The following is a 27765-nucleotide window of genomic DNA, read 5'->3' on the forward strand; positions in this document are numbered from 1 at the left end:
CGCTTACCTCGCCCCGGCGCGACCCGGCCTTCCTCCCCTCCCCCATTCGCCGGCTTCCGAGTGCGCAGGCGCAGGCCCGTCCGCGTTTTCCGTCTCTGCGCAGGCGCCGTGCCCCTCCCACGGCGGTTGGCCATATAGAGGCTGGGGGTGGGGGGGGAGGTCAAGCGTAGCCTCTTCTCCTTTACCAAGATGGCGGCTTGTCCCTGTTTCGCCACAGTTCCTACCTTATGAGCTTGATTTCCTTACGCTGATAAGAGTGGAACAGGTAATGTGAGTCTTTGCCTTGTGGGTACGTAGAGTGGGATGAAGGGCGTTTCATTACAAGGAGCTAAGTGAACGCTAAGGAGAAGAGAGGCGGACGAGGGTAGGACAGGTCGCGGTAAGAGTGCGGAGCGACCACGGGCCGGGAGCCTTCGCCTCCGGCCCTCACCTCCAGGAAGATGGCGGCAGCACCGAGCTGGGAGCGCCCGAGAGGGGCTGCGGAGGGTACGGCGAGCGCCCGAGCGGGGCTACTCTAGCCCCGGGCCGCCGGCGTCTCGATGGTGCGGGGGCTTCGCCCCCATTGGCCGTCGCGGGTCACGTGGGCCGGCGGGCCTGTGCGCGGACCATCGAGTTGGGCGGCCGTCCCCGGGGACGTGGCCTTTGTGCGCCTGGGCTGGGGCCTGCGCCCCGGGGGAGGGAGGGGTGGGCGCGGCCCCTTGCTGTCTCCCCACGGGCTGGTCGCGAGGTGAGACCCGGGGAGCGCCCCGGAGCCCACCGTGGCGACGTGGCTCGGGGACGGGCTCGGGGCTGAGCCGGCCCGGGTGTCCTTTCTCTCTCCGGGCGGCCTGCAGGCCCGCAGCGGCGCGGTGCAAATGCCCTCGTGCGGGGAGCGTTTGTGGAAGACCCCGGACTGAACGTGAACACAGTTTCCGGGACTCCGACGGGGGACGGCGTCGTGGGGCAGCCCTGGGGGGCACGGAGAGGGCGTTGTTGGAAAAGTGGTTAGGTCCTCAGGGCACCCGCCGTGGAAAACGAGAGGGTTTGGGTTCTCTTAAGCGCAAAGGACAGATCTCCCTGTGTATTGTTCACCAAGCCCTGCTTGTGGGCAGGTGAACGCTCCGGAGGTACCCGGGGAGTGGACGTCCCGGTGGCTCGCTGTCGCCTCAGGACGGTCAGCCACTTGGCCGGCAGGGGTGAAGGTAGGGCACGTCACAGTCCGGATTCTGTCTGCAGCAGCTGGCAGTGCTTCACTACGGAGTGAGCTCCAGGCCGGGCTGTGGGATTCCAAACACTGGCTCGAACCTAGTGCTTAGGGTTAGGGTTTGAAGCTTTTGAACAAGAAGCACCCCAAGCTGACCTCGTTAAGTCCGTTTGATATTAAGGTACTTGGAAGCCGTGTTGTAAAGTAGTCGAGAAGGTGTTTGGTTAAGAATGGGTCCCGTCATTGGCGCTCCCAGTCCTCTGGGTCTCAAACGACAACCGTCAACCTGTCATGAGACTTTTAGGCTAGGAGAAAGCGGAGCACCTCCCTTCAAGTCTTGAGGGACAACATTTGAAAGCCAGTTAAATTATTTACAGTGAGGACTGAACCTTCCTGTAGCTTCCATTAGTTCCTCTGTGTGCCGGGCACTGTTCGCGGGCTCACCTCATTTTCTCTCATCAAGTTAACATCGGCTGTGTAGATAGATGTACAGCGAGTGTCGGGAGAGCGCTTCTAAGGGCCAGTCAGCCCGTGTTCCTGGGCGCCTCTGGGGCCAGCCCAGCCCGAACTCTGTCACAGGCCCTCCCCCGTGGGCCAGGCTGACCTCTCTGTGGCCTGATGGGAGAAGGTCTTCTTGAATAGCCACGTTATCTGTGTTCTTCCTTTGGTTTTCTTGTTTGGGGCTTCTGATTGTCTGACTTTGGCCTTGCGACTTCACTCCTTCAGCAGTCCAGTTCAGAAACATTTATTGGGAGTTGTGGGCCAGACATTCTTAAGGGTTCTAGGGTTGGAAAGGTAAAGAGGATATACACTTTTTTTCTTAAGCAGCTTGTGGTCTAGTATGGGGGATTCACTTGTGAAATAATTAGGTTGCAGTGTTTTGAGTGCAGCAGTGGGAATATGTACAAAGTATGGAGATACGAAGGAGGAGGTGCTAATTACCTGTCGTAAAGTTTTTACAAAGAATGTTGTTCTTGAACTGGATTTAGAGGATGAGTAAGAGTTTTACCAGAATGGGGTGTTCTAAACAGGAAGACTAGCTTATGCCAAGAGGACGCATGACAGTTGTAGCTGGTGACATAAATGGGCAAGAAGTTGAGAATTGGGTGCACTGCTAATACCTCAAATAGTAGAGGGCTTTGCTCAGCTCCTGTTCTGAAGGCCTTCGTGCCCTTCGGTTAGTCCTGTCTAGGATGCTCTGACTTGGACAGGGTTTCAAGTGATTACAATGTCTACCTGGATGACTTATGAGCATTAGTCACAAGTGGATGAGATAGATTCTCCATTAATGCTTCCCAACTGAAACTCGTTTATTTACCGGAAGGGTCTGAGCAGAGAACACACTTCTCGAAGTACCAAGTGGTACTTCTATTTGATGAGGCCCATTCAGCATACATCCATCCCCACAGGGCTAGTGATTATAGGAAGGCTTTTTCCCTTTCCTATTAAGAAATAACTAAGCTCCTCGAAGAAACAGCACACAATGGAGTTCTTGGTTGTCAGGCTACGGTGGCAAGAGCATGCGTAGTGAAAAGTTTTTGGCCAAGTGGGAAAGTAGCCAGAGAGACCATCAGTGTGTCAAAATGCCATTTCCCTTAAGTTATGGAAGCACCGCAACACTCAATATTTGAAAACCAAGAAAACCAAACCCATCATCTCTGACATTTTAAAAATTGATTATACGAGTTATTTTTTGTTAAAGTAAGTTGCTCTTTGTTTTTGGTTTTTATTTCTTAAGTCAGACATTTTAGAAGTGATATCCCTAGTAGGCTGTTTTACCAAGCATGCTCAAGTTCCTCGAATACTGCTAGAGACCCGCCAGACATGTTGTCCCAGACTTGTCTGGGCATCATCTTGATGCTTGCCATTAATTTGGTAACAATACATTGACCATGTGTACTCTCCCTTCATACGCTTTATTGGCATTCTTTTGAATTTTTAAATTAAAAATTAATTTTATTTCAAGTCAAGGTTATATCTTCAAGTAGTTTTTTAAAGGAGTAATACATGTAGAAAGGCTTGTAAGGAGACACTGCATTTCCTTCCCCAGTCACGTTTCCTCTCCTGCAGAGCACACACGTCCACCTCTTTGCCTCCAGCTCAAAACAGCACATGTGCTCGCCTGCTACTTCATTGCTTCCCTCTTTTGTTGCATGCCTTGTCTCCTCACTTGACTCTGAGAGTGGATGTGAAGTGTCTGGCTTTCTCTTACTGCTCTGCCTTCCCCGTGCAAATACGTGGCTGCCTGAAGCACGTGCACCTGTAGTTTGGTTAGTCCAGTATTTGGTGGTCATGTTATGACTTCATAGTGCTGTTCACAGCTAGGCAAATGGTGTGATGGGATTACCTTTCCTTTCCTGCACGAGGTTTTGTTTTTCCTGAAGTTCTTGTGAGTCTTGTTTTTTGTTTGTTTCATTTTCTGTGTATTTGTCACTAAAATTCAACCCCAAATTCACCAGTTGTCTAAATCTCCTTTCAGGAAATGGAGTACTTACCTGATGAAATTCAGTATTTCGTTAATCTCATCTGGAATAAATATCCCCCAGGCTCCCACCTGCTGGATTCTTCCTGCAGATCCCACCGCCTCCTTGTGTGGGGTCCTTGGTTTCCTGGAACCCATGTCTCCCTCTCTCTTGACTTAGTACTCCTCTCATTGTGATGGAACACTTCCTTAAGGAGTTGCTTGGGGACAGACGCAGGGAGGTAAAGTTTTGAGAACACGTATGTCTGAAAGTGCTTTATTACTACTCATGCGTCTGAGTGAAAGGTAGACACCGTTTTGCTCTGACTTCTGACTTTAGGATTATTGTTGAAGGCTTCAGACATTCTGATTCTTCAGCGTGTATGTGGCTGTTTCTTCTCTGAAGCTTAAAGGATTTTTCTCCCTGAAATTCAAAACACTCAGTGCAGCGATGTCCTTTGGAGGCTCTTTTCATCCATTGTCTTGCTTATTCTTGAGGCCCCTTTATTTGGAAACTCCTGTTTTTCAATGCTGGCCATTTTTCTTGATTTATTGCTTTTGATTTTTTTCCATTCACTTTCTCTTTGTAGAATTCAAGTGTTGGACCTTCTGGATGGACACCCTGATTTTGCATACATTGTCCACTTCTTTCTGGAAGATGCTCTCACCTTTGTTCTGGCTGAGCTGTTGAGTTGTTCTGCATGTCCCTAAGAGTGTCCTTTTGCTTGCTCTGCTCCAGCCTTCTCACATCCTGGTTTTGTTTCATAGCTCTTGTGCCTTCCCTTATCTCTCTGAGGACGTCCCTGAGTTTTCAGGTTTTCTTTCCCTGAAGTCACCATTTGCTTCGGGCTACTTTTTGTTTGTTTGGGATTTTGGCTTTCATGTCAAAGCTTTTCTGTGCTAGCTGGTGATATTTTCCCACCTGCTCAAATGTCAGTAGTTGGGGCTTGCCAACTGTGGTGTTCACTGCAGATGTACCTGCCTGGGACATTTCCTAAGGCACCCTGTCAGCTTCTTTCTGTCTCTTCAGATTCTCTACAAAAATAGCTTCCAGCCTCTTGCCTGTGTCCAGGCTGCCAAGTGAGGGAGACGACTACAATCTTAGCAGTAACTAAGGACAGACTTACTCCTGTCTTCAGAGTGGTGTCTCACCCTCTGTTGTAATGGGTGTCCCCGGTCGGTCCAAAGATTCTGTTTCCCTTTGCAGGGGAAAAAAACACAGCCTTTGATCAGGGTGTGAAAGGCACAAAACAAGAAAAAGTCCTATTTAATAGTATTTTCTCCTGACTTTTCTTTCTGAGTGCCCACCAGCTGTGTTATTTTTAGCTTACAACATGAATTTCACCTAAATTTGTAATTCTTCTGTTCTTTGCTAGTCCTTTGTAGCCCAGGTGTGGATTTTGTTTTGTCTTAACACGTGTGCTGAAATGCCCTAGTAGCAAAGAAGAGGTGAATAGGTCAGTCTTCATGGTCAAGAAATTTGGGGGCACCTGGGTGATTCAGTCAGTTAAGCGTCTACTTTCTGCTCAGGTCATTATCCCAGGGTCCTGGGATCAAGCCCCACATTGTCACGTACCCTGCTTGGCTGGGAGCCTACTTCTCCCTCTCCCTCTGCCCCCCCCCCCCATAAATAAAATCTTTAAAAAGAAAAAAAAATACCCTTGGAAAGACAGCCATGATTCATTTTAAATGGAATTAACGGTAGTAAGTGGTAAAACAATGCATATGACATGATCTTATTTTTATTTAAACCATGGACTAATATATCTAAGAAAAACCCTTGGATAAAACAATTTTGGAGATACTCCTTGGAGTATCTGAAGAATCAGGAGAGATTGCTAATTTTTATATTGTTTCTGTTGTAGTTGTGTTTTCCAGTATTTTTATGCTGAAAGTCCTGTTCCTTGGTAGACCGCCACTGCAGCAGGCTTACTATAGTGTTAAAACCAGTATTCATGTAGCCTTCACAGCCGCTGCCCATCTCATCCCATGCTGTGTCATGGGTGGGGGTCTTCCCAGGAGGCTGAGCTGTGTGCCCTGAGGCCCCACCGCTGGGAGAGCAGGTCTCACCCGGAGCAAGGAAAGGCAGGAGCCAGTGTTTAGTTAGCAAGGGCCATTGAGCAATCAGTATGAATGTTTTACAGGTAAGCGTTTTCTGAAAACACTCTCAGGTTTTTCTTTTATTTGTATGAAGTGCTATCTTCAGATATTTCTGAAGGTGGACCTTGTGAGACATGCAGCGGTGTTTGTCCATTTGGGTAGTCCGCCAGGCATTGGTTCATTCTGCCAGACTGGACAAAGGGTCGAGATGCTGGTACAGGTGAGAAGGTGGTCCTCGCTGGCCTGGGAGTCAGAAGACCTGGACTTCAGTTTGGGGCCTGTTCTTTTTTTTTTTTTTTTTTTTTAAAGATTTTATTTATTTATTCGACAGAGATAGAGACAGCCAGCGAGAGAGGGTACACAAGCAGGGGGAGTGGGAGAGGAAGAAGCAGGCTCATAGCAGAAGAGCCTGACGTGGGGCTCGATCCTATAACGCCAGGATCACGCCCTGAGCCGAAGGCAGACGCTTAACCGCTGTGCCACCCAGGCGCCCCTGGGGCCTGTTCTTAATCAGCCTTGTGACTCAGGGTGTTTCTTGACCTGTAGGACTTTAGCTCCTTCCTTTTAAAGATAAGAAAGTTGAATCTCGGAGGTTTTGCTGTTGTTGTTTTTACTCCTCTGATAGCACAGAACACTTGGTCAACTCAGTTTATCTGAAATTAAGATTTCAAGTTTGGAAGGATGGTACTTGAAGCTGATAATCGCTCATGTAACCTCCCATTTTGTGATCCATTTCAAGGATGCACAAGTGATATGAAAAGCTTTGCCTAGGGGCGCCTGGGTGGCTCAGTTGTTAAGTGTCTGCCTTCGGCTCAGGGCGTGATCCCGGGGTCCTGGGATTGAGCCCCACATCAGGCTCCTCTGCTGGGAGCCTGCTTCTTCCTCTCCCACTCCCCCTGCCTGTGTTTCTTCTCTCGCTGGCTGTCTCTCTGTCAAATAAATAAACAAAATCTTAAAAAAAAATTTTTTTTTTTGCCTAATAAAGCTATTTCTTAAAAAAGTTATTTTTTTATTAGAGTGAGAGAGCACAAGGAGGGGAATGGCAGAAGGAGAGGGAGAAGCAGGCTCCCCACTGAGCAGGGAGCCCGACGTGGGACTTGATCCCAGGACCCTGGGATCATGACCTGAGCTAAAGGTAGACACTTAACTGGCTGAGCCACCCAGGCACCCCTGTCTAGTAAAGCTTTTATTCGTTGATTACCATGCAATAGGCACCATGCCTTTTATTTCCAGCCGTGGTTCAGCTAGGTGATTTTGGCCCCCAGAGAACATCTGGTGGCGTGTGGAGACGTTTTTGGTTGTCATGACTCAGGGGTGCTACTGGCATCTAATGGTTAGAGGCCAGAGGTGCTCTGTGTCCTCCAGTGCCCAGGACAGCCCACGACAAAGAATTGTCTGATTCAAAAAGTCAGCAGTGCTGAGGTTGATAAGCCCTGCTTTGCAGGGTCAGTCCTTAAAAGCGTTCTGGGATGTGGCTGTCACAGGCTCTATTTTTCAGTTGAGGAGAGTAAAGACTCGCTGGGTGAAGCTACTTGCAGGAGTGGCTGGTTTGGGGCTGTGCTTGCTGTGCTGGCGGAGTCCTCATGTCACAGATATCCAGGAGGGTGATGGTAATACAAAATCCTCATGGAGCCGCTGCTGTGCAGTCCCTGGTAAAGCCCTGCGTATAAGCTCACTTAATCCTTGCAGTGATACCACCGTTGATTTCAGTTCCTCCTTATGGTCAAGACCAAGCACAGTCAAGACCTGTAATGATTTCATCCTTATCTTTGTCTTTCGTTTTAGAAGTTTCACATGTTGACAGATTTACCTAATGTTTCATCTCTGCCTGTAGGGCTGAAGTTAGGGTCAAGAAGGCAATATGTCCACACAGTCTTTACTGAGTTTTTCCAAGAGAGGGGCCAAGCAAACTTTAGGAGCAAGATAGATATTCTACTGAAATAAATAGTAAAATAAATACTAAAATTGTCCTGCATCTTTTAGAATTTTGAGTCTCTTTCCTTGGTTCAATCATCAAGTATTTATTTTTCACCAAGTACATATCCATCAGTAAATTTTGGGTAAGGAAGTGAACAAATTAAAGTCCCAGTCCTAAAGTCAACAAGCATGCAGGGCCCATCTCTGCAGTAACCTGCAAGACAGCTACTGTCAGTCCATCTCTGGTCACCCTAAGGGATTAGCTTTCTTCTCGGGACTCCTACTGGACTGACGTTTCCATCGTCCTATCACGACAACCCAGCACCACCATCTCCCTGATGTTATCTGATGGACCTGCAGGTCTCATGGAGTAAGACCTCTCTCGGTGTTACCTGCTCCCATCCCTGTCCGAATTACAGGTTGAACCATTGGTAGGCTGTTGATTGTTTTGGACCCCTGTATCCGGCAGAGTAATGTGGTCATGGCAGGTGTCCTGTGTGTGTTTTGAGGGATTGTTGATTACTAAAATGGGAACATTCTGACTTTTGGTGAACTACAATGGGCTGCTGAATCCAGAACAGCTTTCTAGACTCGGGGATATGCTGCACATAGTAATAAGCCAGTCCCCGATGCTCAGGTCTCAATGAGTCGCTCTTGTGTTCTTCAACCATGGTTGAATTTATGGCCTTAGCCAACCAAGGAGCAACTTTTCTTCTGAGGTCTGGGTGTGCTTGGATTAACAGACTCTTCTGATCCAAGAGCATTCTGAGCACGTGCCTTCTGCAGAAGCACAGCACAGCATTTAGGGGCCAGCTGCTCCCTGGCCCAGAGTTCTGGCATAAAGCTGCCTCCTCGTGCTTGTCTTTTTTTTTTTTTTTTTTAATTTATTTATTTGACAGAGATAGAGACAGCAAGAGACAGAACACAAGCAGGGGGAGTGGGAGAGGAAGAAGCAGGCTCATAGCAGAGGAGCCTGATGTGGGGCTCGATCCCATAACACCGGGATCACGCCCTGAGCCGAAGGCAGACGCTTAACCGCTGTGCCACCCAGGCGCCCCTCGTGCTTGCCTTCTATACTGCATCTCCTTTATCAGCATTCAGTCCTTTGTGTGACCTTCTGACATCTCGCCTTAGGTATGTGGTTTGAGCTGGGGACCACATTTATGAAGCAGAGCGATAATTCTTGGCTTTGCTGTGCTGGGCTAGAGGGGACCTCACGAATGCTATTCTGCTCTCTCAGCACTCACAAGCAGGGCACACTTGTCTTCCCAGCAGTAAGCTTCATGACACAGTGCAGGCTGGACAAGTGCTACGTTAGGCTCCTTTCTGGAGAGGGGAAATAACTTCAGCCAGGTGCATTCAGTGTGTATTATCCCCTCTGCTGCAGAAACTATTGTGCCCTTCGAGGAAGTTCTACGGTATGAACTTGCTGGCGGTACTTGCTGGTGTTAGGCCTGCATGTCACCAGGCCTGGGTCACCACAGTTAAATAAACAGGGCTGGGAGGGAGGGCACTGTGAGCCAAATATCTTTTTGACTCTACTGAGGGTCAGGCACAGGGGGGCTTGGTAGCTGAGTTCCCCTGATCGCCTGGTTTGGAGGCATCCTGCAAACCTCTGCATGTGTGTGTGTTTCCTGGGGGAGGGAACACAGTCTTCTCGCAGGTGCCTTGATGGCAGCTACCTGCATGGCAACCGCTCCCAGCCTGCCAAGAGGTTTACATCTGGAGGCTCTGGAGAGAGCTGGACTCCAAAAGAGGTTGCCACAACAGATAGCCTTAGGGGAAATGGCAGGGCTGGAGAGAACGTCCTTATCCCCGAAAGGACCAGACCCCTTGGAACAAGTAAAGGTACGAGGGAGAAAGGAAACAACGATAGAAGTGTAGAATTAGAAGAAATAATTTTGGAAAGGGGGTCGTGTGTTTGGCTTTGTTTTGCTGTTTTTAAAATGTGGTTGAGGTGAGTGACTTGTGGCAAAGTGTTTCTGCTTCTCAGGGCTCCTTCAATAGAAAATGCGTGGTTTCTGATGGCTCGTTATGTAGAGTTGAAGACTTTTGGCCCTCTCTTTAACTCTTTAGAAATTAAAAAAAAAAAAAAAAGTGAAAATAAGAGGAAAGGATGGCCCTATGTGAACTTTCCCACCTTTCTGTTGCACCCTTCTGACAGTCGTGAACCGTGCTGCTTGATGGTGCTCTGTAACTTACAGAGCACCCTGGAGTGTGTCTGAGGGGGACTTTCAAGTTCACTTGTCTCTCAGTTTGTGTCCTTCCAGGTGGAGATAGTGCGCTAACTCCTGGACGCCGTGTATCAGGTGGTGACAAGTGTGGCCATTTGCCAGCTATTGTGGATAAATTCAAATGTATGTGTTGTTCCTCATTTCACTTTTATGTGATATACTTTCTAATTTTATTAGTACTTAACTCATTTGGAAATATCTTTCAAATGGAATTGTGAATTATATGTACCGTTTTGACTTTTTCTGGTAAGGAGAAGGTTAGCTAGGTGGTCCCGTAGTACTGGCTTAAAGCAGTGTGTGTGAGATCAGTTTGAAGAATACTTTTTTTTTTTTTTTTTTTTTTTTTTTTGAAACAAGGCTTCTATTTTGATACATTTGCTTATGCTTGGAGCTGACTCGCCAGCCCATGAGACCAAAGTTCTGTGTGGCCTTTGTCGCCCGCCAGTGAGCTCAGCAGCGCTGCCAGGCTGCCTGTGCACAGAGCCCCTTGGCTCCCAGCGTTCAGTGTGGCAGTGTCTGGGACGTGCAGACAAGAGTCAGCTGCAGCAGGGTGACCCTGCTGTCAGGGTCCATCCTTAGTCTATACCGGTGCTGGAGATGATCACCATGTCCCCTTGAGATTGGTAGGTGCAATTCTTCTCTGAAAGATTGGGCAAACAGAGAAAAAGATGGTGTTACTCAGGGAGAGTCAACAGTTGATCTGTAAAAGCATGGATTGGTTCTGTGAAAGATCTTTGGCCTTTCCTTATGTAGGCCTCACCTTCTTGTCCTTGGTTGGCTGAGGCTTCGGGTTTCTTCCACTGCTGAGCATGCTACTGAGCTGGAGACAATGTGCGTAACAAACCTACAGCCCTTCCGCTTCTTTCAAATGTGGACTTGGTTTCAGGTTGTGCTGGTAGTTTTAGGATAAATCAAGGAGGAAATGGCCTGTGAAGGACTCAGTGGTGACAGGTGGGTCTTTCTCTTCCATCGGATCTCACGGCAGTTGACTTATAATTAGGCGTCTGCTGTCAGTTGGGCATATGGCTTTATGGAAGGCTGTTTTCATTTTAGCCTATTTAGCACTGATTTGGTAGGCATTAAGAGGCTTCCTACAAGAATATTTTAATTCCAGAATGTACTTTTTGTCTGTCTTCTTGTGTCTTCACTGCATCCTGAAGTGGGGAGGGGGGTGCTTTCTGCTCTTTTAAGCCAGTGCTAGTTGACATGGTCACGCTCCTCACCCAGCCTAGATACTGCTCCCCTCGCCTTGGGTGGCATTCCTCTCACATGACATGGCTTGTCCTGTCTGCTAGTGTCTCTGGGTCTTGCTCAGAGAACAGTCTGTGATTGGGGTCACAATGCTGTTGGCTAGTCCAGATGGAGCATTCTGTGCTTTTCCCTTTTGGATGTGGTATCTGAAAAGCCTGAGGAGCACTGGGGGGCTCCAGCAGATCTGCCTTTTCCAGGGGGCAGCCAGTGTGGGGTCCACGCTGACCTTGCTGTTGTTGGGGACAAGCAGCTGTACACGTCTGAGGTTGTGCTGCCAGTGGCTTCCTTGACACTTCAGATGGTTTGAAAATCTAGTTTCATGAACTTTGAGAACATGATCATAACAGACTTCAGTAAGATTGAGGTAAAACTTTGTTACGCTACATAAAAAGTGAGTGAAATATGCATTGATCCTAAAAGATTAAACATATAATCATGTTTTGACTTTGAGTTTGAAGGATCAGTGCCATTTGCCACCCCTCTCCTATATTATATTGATACATTTGTTTCCAAAATAGGCATTTATTTAATCCTAAACAGGCTCCACGGTGAGCGTGGAGCCAGGTGTGGGGCTCAATCTCAGGACCCTAAGATCGTGACCCGAGCCAAAATCAACAGTCAGATGCTAAACCGACTGAGCCACCCAGGCACCCTGGCATTTATTTATTTATTTATTTATTTATTTATTTATTTAAATTAAAAAGTACTACTGTCCTCGATTTAGTGTTTTTAACTATCTTACACTTATAGAGGAATTGCAAGTATGGTACAAAACACCTTTTCTGAACCATTTGAGAGTCAGTTGGGCATATGAAACCTTATCATCCTTGGATATTTTTATGTGTTTCCCCACAAACAAGATACTCTCCTCCTTAACCACAATACAACCATCAAAATCCGGAGGTTAATGAGAATACTTTGGTACCTTCAGACCCATTCACATTTCACCAGAAGGATCCAGTTCAGAATCTCGTGGAACATTTCATCAGCACGTCTCTGTAGTCTTCTTCAGACTGCAGCTGTTAGTCCATCTTACCTGGGCTTTCTTCATCTTGGCACTTTTAATGATTAGAGGAACTTATTTCGTAGACCTTCTCTCAGTGTTGGTTTGTCTGGTGTTTCCTTTTGATTAGCTTCAGGCTCTGCATCTTTGGCTGGAACAGCACAGAAGGAATGCCAGGTGTTCTCTGTGTTTCATAAGATGGCACACACGTTCAGTGTGTCCCCTCACTGGTGATGTTCACTTTGGTCACAGATTAAGGTGGTGTCTGCCAAACTTCTCCCCTGTAGAGTCTGTGTCATTTAAAGTATGTGGTGGTGGTGGGGCTATTTGTGAAACTAAATGTTTGTTCCTGTCAAACTTTGGTTTTTGTCACACACCTGTATCAACATAGGCTCACCACTTTCTGTTTTATTTGGTGCACCCTCCTCTGGCATCATCGTTTATTGTACTGTTCATAGTGACCAGTGAAAGCCCCCTTAAAGCTGGGTCCTATGTCCTTCTGATGCATTCCCCCTTATTCACTTAGAACGTCTTGCTTTTTGGTACAGCAAGACACACTGGGCTTTTTGTGTACTTTCCCTGTCCCTTGAAAGAGGCCTGGTTCCTTTAATGGCAGATGGTCCTAAGAGAAGCAGAGTCTGGACACCAGGTAGCTTGTTGTTGACGTGTTAACTGGCCCAGGCCCTCTCAGTGGATAGAGCCACGGAAAATGTGTATATATGTGTGTATGTGTACATAATATGCATGTACACACAGGTGCATGTATGCACACACGTGTGTGTTTATAGCAATCATCATGTCTGTTTTTATCTCTATTGAAAAACAAGAGTTTATTCCAGTACTTCCAATTGCAGTCAAGTATCTCGGTGTTCATTCCAATTTCTCCCTTTTAAGTTGGTAGCTGTCTTTCCAATAGTGATATGCCTTGATGCCAGTGTCCCTGCCAGTGTCCCCAGTATTTGCTTGTTTGAGTAGTCAACCCTGTGTGTTACCGGTGTCCTCTGCCCTCTTCATCTCACTCAGCCTCTACCGTTCCCACCGGTGGACATCCTCCCACTTCACCTGGGCTCTGATAAAACCAGTGATGTGGACATCCTCTAATATGGAAGCCCACATCCCATTTTTAAAAATCCAGTCCTGTACGCTATCTTTGTGCCCTCTCCAGGCTATTACCTGAACCATTGTTTCATTGTTTGTGACCGCACACCTCCTGTGGTAGGGACACGCCACGATATAGTTGCCGCTTGCTCACTGATGCACGCTTGTGTGCTTTCTAGTTGTTTGCCTCTGACAGTGCTGCCGTGACTTCTTTTATGTGTTAGACCTATGCCTTCTGCATTCTTCTGCAGCTACTTCTGGAGAGTAGCCTCTTTGACGTGTGATTGCCGAACAGGATTGTATGTCTGTTACTGGTGATGTGTTTTTAAATTGCCTTCTAAAGTTTTACACTTTAGAAATTACTCTGAGATGTTTGCCAGACAGAGAAAAATTTTTATTTGTATCCTAATTTCTATGTTAGTCTACGCTTGTATAAAATTCTTAACCTCTTACAGGGTCAAATGAGTCATTACCTTCCTTCGTGGTGTCTGCAGTCTGTATCCTCAGGAGGCTTTTGTAGTCCCAAATCACAGGTTTTTCTCCTCAATCTTCTAGCTCCTCAAGGCTTGATTTTTTACTTTCAGATCTTTAATCCAGCTGGAATTTATTTTAGAGTGTGGTGTGAGGCAGGGATCAAATTTTATACGTTTTCCAGAATGGAAATTTGTTATTGGCCCACTTCTGTTTATTGCTCTCCTTCCTTACTAATTTGAAAGGGCACTTGTACCAAATGATACACTCCTAGATACTCATCAGTCTGTTTTGTTCATACTTTTTCCTCCTCTTAGTACCAAGTCTAGTTACATTGCTTTGTTAGTGTATTTTGCTAATTTTAGGTGAATCCAAACTCTCTTTTTTATAGGCCAAATAATCTAGGCAGATTTTATTTTTAGGTGAATGTGGGAAATTATTTTATCATTAAAAAACAAAACAAAACCCTTCTGGAATGTTGAATTAGTTTCTTAGGCCTGCCCTAATAAATGTACCTTCAAACAACAGAAATGTATTTCCTCACAGTTCTGGAGGCTAGGAATCTGGCAGGGCCACACACTCCCTCTGCGGGCTCTGGGAGAGAAACCGATCTTTGCCTCTTCTGGTTTTCGGTGGCTGCCCCCACCCTCCTTGGCTTGTAGCCACATCACGCCGAGCTCTGCCTCTATCTTCATACAGCTTTCTCCTCTGCGTGATGTCTCTTTACTGCCCATGTCTGTTTTGTAATACTGATGTACTGAACTTTCCTTCCATTTTCCTAGCTTTTCATTATAATAGAGGGACTTCTACGACAGATGGTCTTCTGCAAATAGTGGCATTTGTGTCTTTGCTTAATTATGTCCTCTTCAGTTGCATGTTTGACAGTCTGTGGCAATAGTGGACATCCTTGCCATTTTGTTACTTATTTTAAAGGATACTTTTAGCTTTACTCTATATAGGATATATTTTACTTTTTGGGAATATACTTCATGTAGCCATTTTCTTCTGTTCCTGATGTTAAATTCCATAGGAAGCAAGGACTGCATATTGACTTTTCTCATTCTTTTGGGTATTTTTTTTTTAAGATTTTATTTATTTGAGAGGGAGAGAGAGAACACAGAGGCAGAGGGAGAAGCAGTCTCCCCGCCGAGCAGGGAGCCTGACTTGGGGCTTGATCCCAGGACCCTGAGATCATGACCCGAGCTAAAGGCAGATGCCCAACCAACTGAGCCACCCAGGCACCCCTCTTTTGGGTATTTTTAAAGGGCCCTCTATCAGTCATAGATATGTTTATTCTCCTATGAGCTATAAGTTTGAGAGGCATACATTTCTTAATATTGAATCCTTACTGCATCCCTAGAACAGACCCTACCTAGTCATAATGTCTTACTATATAAATTAAATGCTGGATTTATTGGTTTGGTGTTTTGTTTAAAATTTCCCGTGTTTGGGGTGCCTGGATGGCACAGTCAGTTAAGCATCTTGATGTCTTGATTTCTGCTGAGGTCATGACCTCAGGGTTGTGAGTTGGAGCCTGCACTGGGCTCTGTGCTGATTGTGGAGCCTGCTCAAGATTCTCTCCCTCTCCCTCTGCCCCTCCCTGCCCCACTCATGCACTTATATTCTCTCTCTCTCCAAACAAAGAAACTCCAAAACTTTCCATGTTTGTAACCTGGTTTGCCGCGAAGAATCTCTTCTCTGTAGCACCCACTCATTGTTTGGGGAAGCAAACTGCCTTGATTTGCCTCTGGGGGCCACCCTTTCCACCAGTACAAACTGTGTGTTTTGGATGAAATGGCCCAGCTGCATGGGTGGACCCTGATTGGCTATGGCTAATAGACATATCCCTTCTCCTTGGTCCCTTGACTACAGTTATTGGTCCCCTGATGGGCTTAGAACCCAATTAATGTCAGTGAGATACAAAAATAATTTGTGAGGGCCCCATGGGGCAAAGAAGCTCTTACTTCCTTGGGAGCTGCCAGAGATACAATTACTGCCATTCCTAGCAGTTCTTATTTCAAAACCAAGCAAGGATAATATTGTATCATTGTGAGCTTGTCTTCTCTGTGTGTTCTTTTCTTTGTCAGACTGGAAGGTGTTAATTGCTCTTTAATTGCAATTTTCTTAGAAACTGATTTTGGCTTTGATTGATCGAGTCAGCTATTTTTTTTGTTTTTGTTTTCAATCTCACCGTTTCTTATTATTAGTTTAAATTTATTTTTATTTTTTATTTTTTTAAAGTAAGCTCCACTCTCAGCATGGAGCCCAACATGGGGCTTGAACTCAAGACCCTGAGATCTAGACCTGAGCTGAGATCAAGAATAGGACAATTAACCAGCTGAGCCACCCAGGTGCCCCTCACCAATTCTTTTGTTTATTACGTCTACTTTCTTTGATTTGCTCATTCCATTTGACTTGAATGCTTTAGCTCATTTATCTTCACTCTTCCTTATAATAAAACTTAGAAGTTTGATTCACCCTCTCAGTGCAGCTTTGGCAGCATCCTTACAGATTTTGATAAGGAGCTCTCTTTGATCCTTTTTTAAAAGCCTTTTATTAGGAAAATGTTCAAACGTACCCCAAAATAGAATACTGATGACTCACATACCTAAAAACCAGCTTTAACAGTTGCCACATTTTGCCATTTTGGTTTTGTCTTCCTCTGCCCTCCCCAAACTTTTTTAGTTTTGAGTATTTTATTTTAAGCAAATCTTAGATTACCTGTCACTTGTAAATACTTTAGCATGTATCTTTAGTGGAGGAGATCTTAAAGAAACCATACCTGACAGAATTAACTATATGTTGTTAATATTGTCCAATATCTGTTCTGTGTTTAGTTTTCTCCAAAGGTCATATAAGGTTTATTTGAATCAAAACCCAAAGAAGTTCTGTCCACACTGCACTTGGTTGATGCCGCTTTTCTTTCTCCTCCTGCTCCCCCCCTTCTTCTTCTGAGAGCATGCACAAGCGGGCGGGGGGGGGGGGGCAAAGGAAGAGGCGGAGGAAGAATGTTAAGCAGACTCTTCTGCTGAGCGCCCAGACCCATGTGACCCCCAACTCCACAAAGCAACTCGCAGCTCGGGGCACAATCTATCTCACAACCCTGAGATCATGACCTGAACTGAAATCAGGAGTTGGACGCTAACCCACTGAGCTACCTAGGCGCCCCCTCTTTTGTCTCTCTTAAAATCTGTAACAATTTTTTTCTTTTCTTTTTTCTAACGCAATATATTTATGAAAGCTGCAGGGCCATTGGTGCTGTGTAATTCCCCACATTCTGGATTGGGTTGATTGTACTGTGGTATGTAGCATGTTTCTGTGATCTTCGTCGTTCCCATAAACCGGTAGCTGTGTCTAAATGCTTAATTGGTTCCAGGTTTCATGTTGTTGTTCTTTCAGGGCTGTGTGGGGTGGGAGGTGTAGCAGCGGTGTCAAGAGTGTATCCCTGATCGTGCTACGTACCGTACTGCAGTATTCCAGGAGGCATGATGTGTGGCTGTCATTTTGTTATGGTAACAGGGGTCAGAGGGCACGGTGTCGGCAAGCTGACCATCCCTTCTCGGAACTCTCTGTCTACCAGTCACCTAATGGGTCTCATAGCCATTTTGCTTGTGTCCGTTATTCCATGGGTGTCTTAGTGCCCTTTTGCTGCCGTAATAAGTTCTCGCAGACTTGGCCGAAGTCCGTCGCACTGGGGTGAGTGATGGTGTCGGCAGGGTCTGCTTCTGGAGGCTCTAGGAGAGGATCCCCTTCTTACCTTTGCCAGTTTCTTGAGGCTGCCTGCATTCCTTCTGACCCCTCCCTCCATCTTTAAAGTACACAATTTTAAGGATACTTGTGATTACATTTAGGTCCCACCTGTATAATCCAAGATAATCTGCCCACCTCAGTATTTTTTTTTTTTTTAAGATTTTATTTATTTATTCGACAGAGATAGAGACAGCCAGCGGGAGAGGGAACACAAGCAGGGGGAGTGGGAGAGGAAGAAGCAGGCTCCCAGCGGAAGAGCCTGACGTGGGGCTCGATCCCATAACGCCGGGATCACGCCCTGAGCCGAAGGCAGACGCTTAACCGCTGTGCCACCCAGGCGCCCCCCACCTCAGTATTCTTAACTTAATTCCTCTGTAACATCCACAGGCTCCAGGAATAATGACCTGATTCTTTGGGGACAGTGAGTTAGTGTACAATTGGCAATTGCAAAATGAATTTTCTGGTGTTTTGTTTTTTTTAAAGAGCACTATTGGGGAGGGGCAGAAGGAGAGGACCGAGAATCTGAAGCAGACTCTGCGCTGAGTGCAAAGCCTGATGTGGGGCTTGATCCCATAACTGTGAGATCATGACCTGAGCCAAAACCAAGAGTCAGATGCTTGACTGACTGAGCCACGTGGGTGCCCAAGAATTTTCTATGTCTACATTTATTAGTTGGCATTCTCCTGTAAGGTTTCCCTTCTCAGTTCTGATTACACTGAAGTGAAGCTCCTCCTTTCCTTTATCATTGTCAAGAATGCATTGGGACTAGCAACTTCCAAAGTGACAATGCATTTTTTTTTGGCTTTTTTCTCCTAGTATTAGCAACTTATGGGTACGTATATAATTGTGTTTCAGCCCATTTAAGCCATTTTTTGAAGCTCATACTGTTTACCCAAGTTGGCTTCTGTGTTCTTTGGACATGACCCCATTAGTCTGTGACCCTTCTTTTCTTCCACAACAAGGTGTCCCACCTTGTCCATATTCTGCTCAACATCTGAGATCAGACATTTTTCTGAGGAACCCTGGTTCTTTTTAGTGGCGAATGGTGTTTGGAAGCCACAGTCCATGTGGTATGTAGGCACTGCAACTGTCGTGTTAAATGTAGAAATAAATCAGTTAATTATTTTACCAGCAAAAATGGATTTATTCAAGAGCAACAGAATTGCAATTCTGGACATGCAAGCTATGGCAAAATGGTAGGCAAGTCCAACAAAGAAGAGGAACTTTATTTTTTGAAGAAGAAGGAGGATGTTGGGAGAGGTTGTTTTGAAGGAATGTCCATTGGAGAGAAGCAGGAGTTCAAGATTCAGGATGTCAGTTCCTTATTGGCTTAGTTGCAGGGGTGGTCGATTTCTTGTAGGAGATGCAGTGTATGTCTTTTCTCTGTTGGGGCCTGTAATTGATGATTCTTCTGTTGGGGTCTGTAATAGACAATTCCTTTTTTTTTAAGATTTTATTTATTTATTTATTTGACAGAGATAGAGACAGCCAGCGAGAGAGGGAACACAAGCAGGGGGAATGGAAGAGGAAGAAGCAGGCTCCCAGCGGAGGAGCCTGATGTGGGGCTTGATCCCAGGATGCTAGGATCACGCCCTGAGCGAAGGCAGACGCTTAACGACTGAGCCACCCAGGCGCCCCTGTAATAGACAGTTCTTATTGTAATTGACATTGAGTGGTGTGGCTCCCCCATTTACCCTCCCCACTCCAGTTTAATCTGGTTTCCCTTTATTAATTTTCAGTTTCTCATAGTAGACAGACTTGGGAAATAATCACGAATATGGACATTTCCAGTTCAAATAAATATTCAAATAAGTATTTACATGATTTTTACTTCAATGTGTATCTTATGCCAAAAATCATCATTCTTAAGGATGTTAACTTGATGACCTGATTACCTATATGTTACCATTTAACATTTTTGGAATAACAATGCTAACATTATCAGGATATATCCATCTCATTTGGAATATGCTGTCAAATTGTGTTTAGTTACCTTTTCCCTGATGTTTATGCCACCAATGTGACGTTGTTAGATTTGTTTCAATATTTTTATTGAAGTATTTTTTTATTGAAGTATAATAAACATTGAGAGCAATGCAAGTCCTTAGTGTATATGGATCAATGCATTATCACTAACTGAACCCATCCATAGAACCAGCATCCAGATAAAGGAACAGGACATATTTTATTTCTAGAGTTTGTACTTCTCTGATTTATATGGTACCAGAAAAACTGTGAATGGTGGTTATGGCTTCCATCCCTTCCCCCTCCCTTCTAGTTGTGTGTGTGTGTGTGTGTGTGTGTGTGTGTGCAGACGCACTGTATTTCTGATTCTTAGGGGAAGGTAGCATACTCTGCACCTGCTGTCCTCTGTTGCCTTTGTTATTAACCGTATACCCTGGAGACCACACGTACTAGTTGTGCAGATCTCTCCCATGCCTTTTGTGCTGCATGTTCTTTCAATTGCACGGATATAGCATGATTTGTTCTATCTGCCTCCTCCTTAATGAAGTTGTGGTTGTTTCCAGACTTTGTTACCTTTGTATTTCTTACTGTTTCTGCTGCTACCCTTCTGTGTAATCAATCCTTCCTTCACACGGTAGGTAGAATCCATTCCAAGTAGCTGTCTGTTGTCTGCTTGGAGTTGGCCTCAGTGGGTACTCCTGAGTCTGGGACTGCCATGCTCGTCTGGACCCTGCCGGGCTCCCTGTGAAGCCATAAACAGGTCGTCTTTGCCCTATATCCCTCTTTGGTTCTTGCTGATTTTCTAATAGTGGGGTCAGCCTTTTGTCGTTGCTCTGCCCACCTTTCTGTCGTGACAGGTGAGATGTCTTGATTGCTGCTCCCCAGATGCTCTGGCAGCATGGTGGCCTGCTCTGAGTCCAGGATATAGAGTAAGATGTATCTGTTTTGGTCTGGACATTGGACTTGTATTAGTACATCTTTATGTTGAATTAGTTTTGGGGGGGGAACAGCTATACCAGCAATTCTTTAAATCTAAAAGTGAGGTTCACTCCCTAGAGCAGACTCAGAAAAACAGTACTGGAAGAGATAACGGAGTCCCACCTCCTCATATGACAAATGAGAAAACAGGCCAAGGGAAGAGATGTGACATGTCCAGTGTCACCAAGCATGTGACACAGTTTGAGTATCAACCAGGACCGAATACCCTGGACAGGAAAGAATTTGAAGACTTGATTTTTCTGATGCTTGTTTCTTTATAGAGAAGCATTACATTTCCATCTGGATAGGATGGAAATACCAGTTCCTAGGTATTTCTACCCATGGCTTGAGCTAACTTTGTATCTCTGGCATAATGTTTTATAAGTACAAACTAAGTTCAGTCTAGCTCATAGACCTTTCCTGTGTAGATTGTAGGAAGAAAAAACATTTTCCAAGTAGAAGTTGTTGCCCTTAGAATTATTTTGTTTCTTATAGTTTTAATGGGATTTATAGTCCGGAGATCAAAAGTATTTTTTTTAACTGTAGGACTGAGGGGGGCAGGTACTGCCAGAGCCGTCCTCTACAGGTATTTGGTCCTTGTCCTGCCCTTTCTGTCCTTTTCCACACCACCTTTCGCTGAGGTGGGACTTGCTGTGGCCCCCAGTGTATTGCTGCTCTGACATCTGTTACCATGGCATTCAGAGGCACAAATGACCCACGGGTCACAGGATCCATTTCCACCTAGAAGCAGTGGTTGGCTCGTTTAACAAAACAATTTTAGATACAGAGGAGACCGTGAGGAGTGGTCTAAGCAAGTGGTTGGCACATGCGGGTGTGCCTGGTGAGAGCAGCTGGGCCCAGTTTGTTGGGCGCAAGTCCCTTGAGGCTTGCTCACTCTCAGAGGCATTTTTCTTTATGCTGAGATGAGATGTGTCTCTGCAGTCTCTCCCTGTCCCTCACTTTTCCTAGCTGTGCGTGCTGGGAGCTAGGCAGAGCTCACACCTTCTGTACTGTTCTCCAGGTACGTAAAGACAGTCTGGGGTACCTTCCCATTCCCAGGGGCTTTACAGGGTTGGTATAAGGCCTCCTTTTCTCTGTAATCAGCAGTCCCTCACAGGGAAATGAACAACAAAGAAGGCTTACTTCAGACTTCTTGCTGATACCATGGTCTAATAAAACAGCAAAGAAAATAATTCTTGTGACCCTGCCTTTTGGTGATTTGTAGTAGGGAATGCTGCTTAATAGTACCTCTTTGTTTCCCTCTCCAAACAGAAGTATCCATGGAAAAAGTAAGGAGCATCGTACAATACAGAGCTGTCCCTCTCCTGCAGCTGAGTCTCAGGAGCACTTAGCCTATGTCTATCTGTAATTTCTAAACCTGTTAAAACACACTTTTTTTTGGTAAGTGGTATAAGAAATATATGCTGTTTTTACATGTGCTCACCTCCTAACTTAATACAGTTGCTGCTTTTTCAAGTCCATCGGTACAGTCCCCCCTCCTCTACCCAGCTCCAAATGGTGGTGTTTCCTGGTGCCTGGCTCTGTGCTCCCTGTTCTCTATTCTCAGTGGCTTGGATATCCTACAAGTAGCAGATCACAGATACTTTATGCACATACAAACGTGTTTCTCTCTCTAACACAGCTGGTTACATACCGATGTAATACAGAGCTGCCCCTCGCTCGTAAGTTGACATGGACACAGGCTGTATGGTTGAGGGAGGGACGCTCATTCACTCCCCAATCATAGGTCCAGGGCTGAGAACTTGTATCTGAGGGTCTGCTGACTGGATTCTACATAATCTCTTCTTACATGAACCAGACTCCTACTGTGTTATCTAGGGCATTCAGCATCAGTTTCTTATTTTTAAGTGGATCAAGAACTTAAGACACAGAGCAATTAGAATGTCAGATTCCTTGAGGTTTTTAAGAATTTTTCACCTAACTGACATAATTTTTTTTAAAGCAACCTGCCCTTACTGAGAATTTCAGTGTGATAAATTTATTTGTAGAATCATTTCACTATTCTTTCCTTATTTTGCATTCTTAAATTATGTGGTTACATTAATAAGCAGGACTGGCACAAACAGGTTTGGGAGCAAGTGTGCACCATCGCAGGTGGGAGCTGGAGTTCTGGGCGTGCTGGAGATGGTCCCTGAGTGGAGGGGAGGGGTGGCATCCTTTCTTGGTTTGCTGGTGGTGGGAGACCTGCTCACTCGCAGGTCCATTATGAGACTTCATGTCCCACCATCATTTGTTTACCCAGCCCCCTGCTAGAAACAACACAAATGTCCAATCTTTTGCTCCTGCCAAAGGACCACAGTGTTTGTTTCTCTGCACTTATGTGAGCACATGTGGGAGAGGTTCCAAGAAGTAGAAATTACAGTCAAAGAATATTTGTATTTTAAGTTACAATATATCATCAAATTGCTTTCCAAAGAGATCACATCAGTTATTCCTCCAGACACACCGGTTTTCCTGTACCTTTTCTGACGCTCATCAAATTTCATTTTTGCCAAACTGAGAGGCATAATGTAGGATCTCCTCCCACTTGAAACGTGCATTTTCTTTTGTACAAATCAGATGTTTCCTGCATCTTTGTAAAAGATGTTTGTATCTTTCGCCCTTTTTTCCGGGTTGTTAGTGGGTTGTTGGAGTCCTCGGAAGGAATGCTGTGCGCTAAACTTGGTCACGTCTTTCCCGGAAGCCTTTGAGACAGCTCCCTGTGTCACACACTCCTGGGCGTTTGTGGCAGAGGAGACCCTTACAACAGACACAGTAGCCATTTTGTATTCCTTCCCCTAATCTAAATTTATTCATTTTAAATAAGAAATTTGTAGTAAATTGATTTGGGACTTTTTAAAAAAGACTGATATAGAGTTTATTAGTAAGAAAAACCTTCCTGTCAGATTCCATTTCTGCTTTGGATTGGAAAACCAACTGTGTAGCACCATTGTTCAGTAAGAGTTTTCTATACGATTTAAAAATTTCTACTATCCATCTTAAAAGTGTAAAAAGAAACAAGTGACATTAAGTTCAGTAACATATTTTGTTTAGCTCTGTACATGCTTCATCATGTAATCAATACAGAGTCATCTGCAAAGTGTTTTTCCTTGTGTTTTCCACATGAAGTCTTCAACATCCAGTGTGTATTTCAGACTCAGAGCACATGTCAGTTGGGACTAGCCATGTCTCAAGTGTCAGCAGCCACATGTCACCAGTATTTGCTGGCCAGCATGGCTAAGGGGCAGTTTTCCTTTCATTTCTATGGAAATCCATTAATTTACCCTTTGGAACCTAACATCGTCCTGTTTGCTTTTTAAAAAGTTGCAAGGTATGGGGGTCCCTGGGTAGCTCAGTTGGTTGAACATCCTACTCCTGGTTTTTGTTCTGGTCGTGATCCTGGGGTCATGAGATCAAGCCCCATATCAGGCTCTGCGCTCAGTGGGGAGTCAGTTTGGGGTTCTCTCTCTCCCTCCCCTATCCCCCCCCCCCGTTCTTACATGCTCTCTTGCATGCTCTCTTTCTCTAAAATAAATAATCTTTCTAAAAAAAATAAAATTAATAAAAAGAGTTACAAGGTGTGTTTATGTGACCCATGTTCTTGAATTAGGCTCTGAAATGCTATTCTTTCCTCATCTGTATAAAGATAGAACGGTTATTTACATATTTGTGAAATTAGTGGAGTACTACATTAAATGTATTTGTTTAGTGGAATTAAATGTTAATATTCCCATACAGTGAGATGGCTAGCTACCGTAGGGCAGTTGATCTTCCTTGATCTTTTTAACAATTGACAAAGGCCCCAAGGGTTTACAAATGGGAAACCTGTAAAAGTTGAGAGCTTAAATGACTCGCCACGGTGACCCAAATAGGATCTGAGCAAGACTCCAAACTTCCTGGTCCTCACCACAGGTGTGGTGTTCTGCATACAGTCTGTCCTCGCTGTGGATGCCTGTGATGACTTAGCTGACACTTAGGTGGAAGAGAAAGACAGGAAATCTAATAGCAGGGTCACTGAAGAACACTCCGGTCCCCTTTCTGGTGCTTCCTGAAGAGAAATGGAACTGGTGCGGCACAGAGCGGTTCGACAGAGACCGCAGCCTGAGGCCGCTCGCTTCCCTCCCCACCGGACTGGGACGGCTGCACTGTAGGGAGCAGGGCTGCCATGATGGATGTCCTACAGGAATAAATACCGTTTCTGAGCCAAGGGAAGGAACCTAGTTTTGATGTGTTCAGTGTTAGAATATGCTCCCGGTCAACCTGCCACTACAGTTTATAGTCAGGTAAAAATAAGCTGAATCATAAAAGGAGTTTATTAGTATATTTTTGAGCTATCAGGAGGGATGAAAACATACTCTTCTTTGCCCAGACCCGACCACCACACTCGGTGTGGGAGAGCAAACCGTGCGAAACACGCCCATCCCTCAGCGCCAACCTCTCACAGGATCACAGGGCCTCTGAGCAAGGGTCAGGCCTGAGTGGCCCCCACAGCGTCAGAGGTGTCCTGTGGGCCAGTGTTCTTCCTGACCCCCATCAGCACGACTCCACTGAGTCCCGTCAGGTCATTAGCTAAAGCAAAGAAGGTAAGTAGCCTAAATTACACACTTTTATCCGTGTTTATCCGTTGACGGGGTATTGTTGGCTGTTGCTGACAGTGTGCTGTGATGACAGCGTCCTTGTCTATATTTCCCTTTACTCACACAGGAAAACTTTTTTCCAAAAGTGGACACCTACAAGTGAGATTGTTGGGGCACCTGGCCGGCTCAGTCGGTGGAGTGTGTGACTCTTGACCTCAGGGTTGTGAGTCTGAGCCCCATGTTGTGTGTAGAGCTTACTTAAAATCTTCAAAAAAGATGTAGAAAGTGGGATTGCTGTCTCATGGTGTTTGCATCTTTAGCCTCAGCAGGCCTTGTGAGTGGTGTGAAGGAAGGACCTGTGCTTTTTCCTCAACTAGAGAACCAGTTTTTGCAGAGGCATCAGTCGTAGTTCGTCCACAAGTTCACCTCTGATAAAAGTGACAGCTGTCTGTCAGGATGTCTGTGTCGGCTGCCTCCCATCTGCTGCACTGTTCTCTGTCCCTGCACCAGTACCCACTGTCTGAGTTACCGTAGCTGTGAAATCTGAGTATTCGGGACGGCACGTTCTCCCTGCCTTGTTTTCCTCAGAGCTGTAGCTGGCTGTTCATGGCCTCCGATCTTTTGTATAAGATTTGTTGAATAAATATGATGTAAATGTTCTAAAAGTTGTATGCAGAAATATTGTTACACGATACAGTATTATAAAGATGGTACGTAGAAATATTGTCTAAATAAAAATTGCATAAAATCTGGTTGTGAAATTCCACATGCACACGTACCTGCACACCCCTTTTGAGGTTTAAGCTACATTTGCATGAATTTCTAGTCTGATTAGGGGAGAAATACAGTCTTTCTAATTAAGTCTTCCTAGATAGGTGGACATGGCATTTCTCCATTTATTTTTAGGTCTTTTCTGTATTTTGACAAAGGTTTTTAGAACCGTGTCTATAAATCCTATTGTTTTCTTATTAGATTGACTTCTGATGTTGTTTGCTGGTGTTTTGGAACATGTTTGATTTTGTGTACTGATTTTGTTCCCAGAAAACTTTGAGTCTAATAGTGTATCCATAGCTCGTCCTGGATCTCGTACTTGGACAGTCGTACAGCCTGTGAGCGCCGCCATTTGTTGTTTCTAGTTCTCGTACATTTCTTCTTCTTGCCCTCCTGCCCTGGCTAGGATCTCAAGTGTAGGTTCGAATAGAGAAAGCTCTCAATTGCAACCCTGTTGGTCTTCGTGATCCTAAAGTGAACGCTTCTAATAAGGGCTTCGGGTAGGCACCTAACATTTAGCTAGGGAAGTGTCCTTGTATTTGTCCTTTTTACAAAGAATGGGCAAGTTATATCAGATTCTTTATTTGAGTATTGTGAGGTGATGAGGTCGTTCTTGCCGTGGTGTAATATTGTGGTGAATTACTTTGTCTTTTCTTTTCTTTTTTAAGTAGGCTCCAAAGCAGGGCTTGAACTCACGACCCTGAAATCAAGACCTGAGCTGAGATCGAGAGTCGGACCCTTAACTGACTGAGCCACCCAGGCACCTCTACTTATTCTTTCTAATATTGCACCACCTTGCATTATTGGAATAAAATGGACATTATCATTATATATTCTTTTGACTTTCTAGATCAGTTTGCTGGATTATTAAGTATCTAGATGAAATTCATACATTCTTTCCTCCTGTTATCCTTGTCTGGGAAATACTAAAGTCTCCTAACTTTGTGAGTGAGTTGGTAAGAGAATTTTTCAGGGCTTCCTTACAAAAGCATGTGGGCCTGTCTCTCTATTGAGATCTTTATATTTATTTCTTTGAAAATTGGGGAGGTTTGATTATATAAACTCCATTTCTAACAGACTCCGTTTGGGTGACTTGTTTTTCTGAAGTTGCCTGTTTCCTCTGTTTTCAAGATGAGTGTGCGTGCGCGTGTGCATGCACGTGTGTGTTCAAGTTGGTTTTTTTTAAGATTTTATTTGAGAGCGAGATCACAAGCAGTGGGGGAGGGGTAGAGGGAGAAGCAGACTCCCCACTGAACAGGGAGACCTACTTGGGGCTCCATCCCAGGACTGTGGGATCATGACCTGAGCCAAAGGCAGATAGTTAACGACTGAGCCACCCAGGCACCCTCAGGTTTTTGATAATACTTGTCTTAGTAGAGTTCTTGTATGATTTTTCAGAGTCTCTGCTGTGGCTGTAGTTTTGACGCCCTTAAATTCTTAGTATTGCATGTTCATACCTTTTCTTATTTTTTTCCCCCCATTGGCCATTTTTTTGCAGAGATCTAACTGATCTTTTTAAAGACTCTGCTGTCAGGTGCATTTATTCTCTCGAGTATGTCTCATTTCATTAATTTCTTATCTGTATTAATTTAAATTTTCTTTTGATTTATTTTGTTCTAATTGCAGGAGAGGATGATTAAATTTTTACTTTTTCCTCTTCACTAATATGATGACTTAAGGCTGTAAACTTGTCTCCAAACAACACTCTGGCTTGATTCCACAAGTTTGGATATATAACTGCTTATTGTTTAGTTCTAAATATTTTCAGATTTCTTCTTTGACCCATGAGTTATTTAGAAGCAAGTTTTTAAATTTCCAGTCTTCTTAAGATTTTAAGTTGACTCCTAATTGATTGCATTGTATTTAGAGAATGTGATGCTGTTAATTCTTTGCCATTTGTTTTTGTTTTGTCCTAGCTGCTGGCCAATTTTTATAAAAATTCTATTATTAAAAAGGACGTGTCATTTCTAATAATTGGGTGAAGGATTACATAAATCCAATAAAGT

At 44.9% G+C, this 27765-nt stretch overlaps 1 protein-coding gene across 2 annotated transcripts in view; it reads left to right on the forward strand.

The window, feature by feature from the left end:
- The first annotated feature begins 126 nt into the window (after window positions 1-126).
- The window catches only part of LOC103662600 (high density lipoprotein binding protein), a 69695-nt gene continuing 42056 nt past the window's right edge, over window positions 127-27765 (forward strand). For both annotated transcript variants that reach the window (XM_040638054.1, XM_040638058.1), the window contains exon 1: window positions 127-265. The gene's annotated coding sequence lies outside the window, so the exon portion shown is untranslated. The remainder of the gene's footprint in view (window positions 266-27765) is intronic.

This window comes from Ursus maritimus, unplaced genomic scaffold, assembly GCF_017311325.1.
Source record: "Ursus maritimus isolate PB19 unplaced genomic scaffold, ASM1731132v1 scaffold_1, whole genome shotgun sequence".
Taxonomy (NCBI): domain Eukaryota; kingdom Metazoa; phylum Chordata; class Mammalia; order Carnivora; family Ursidae; genus Ursus; species Ursus maritimus.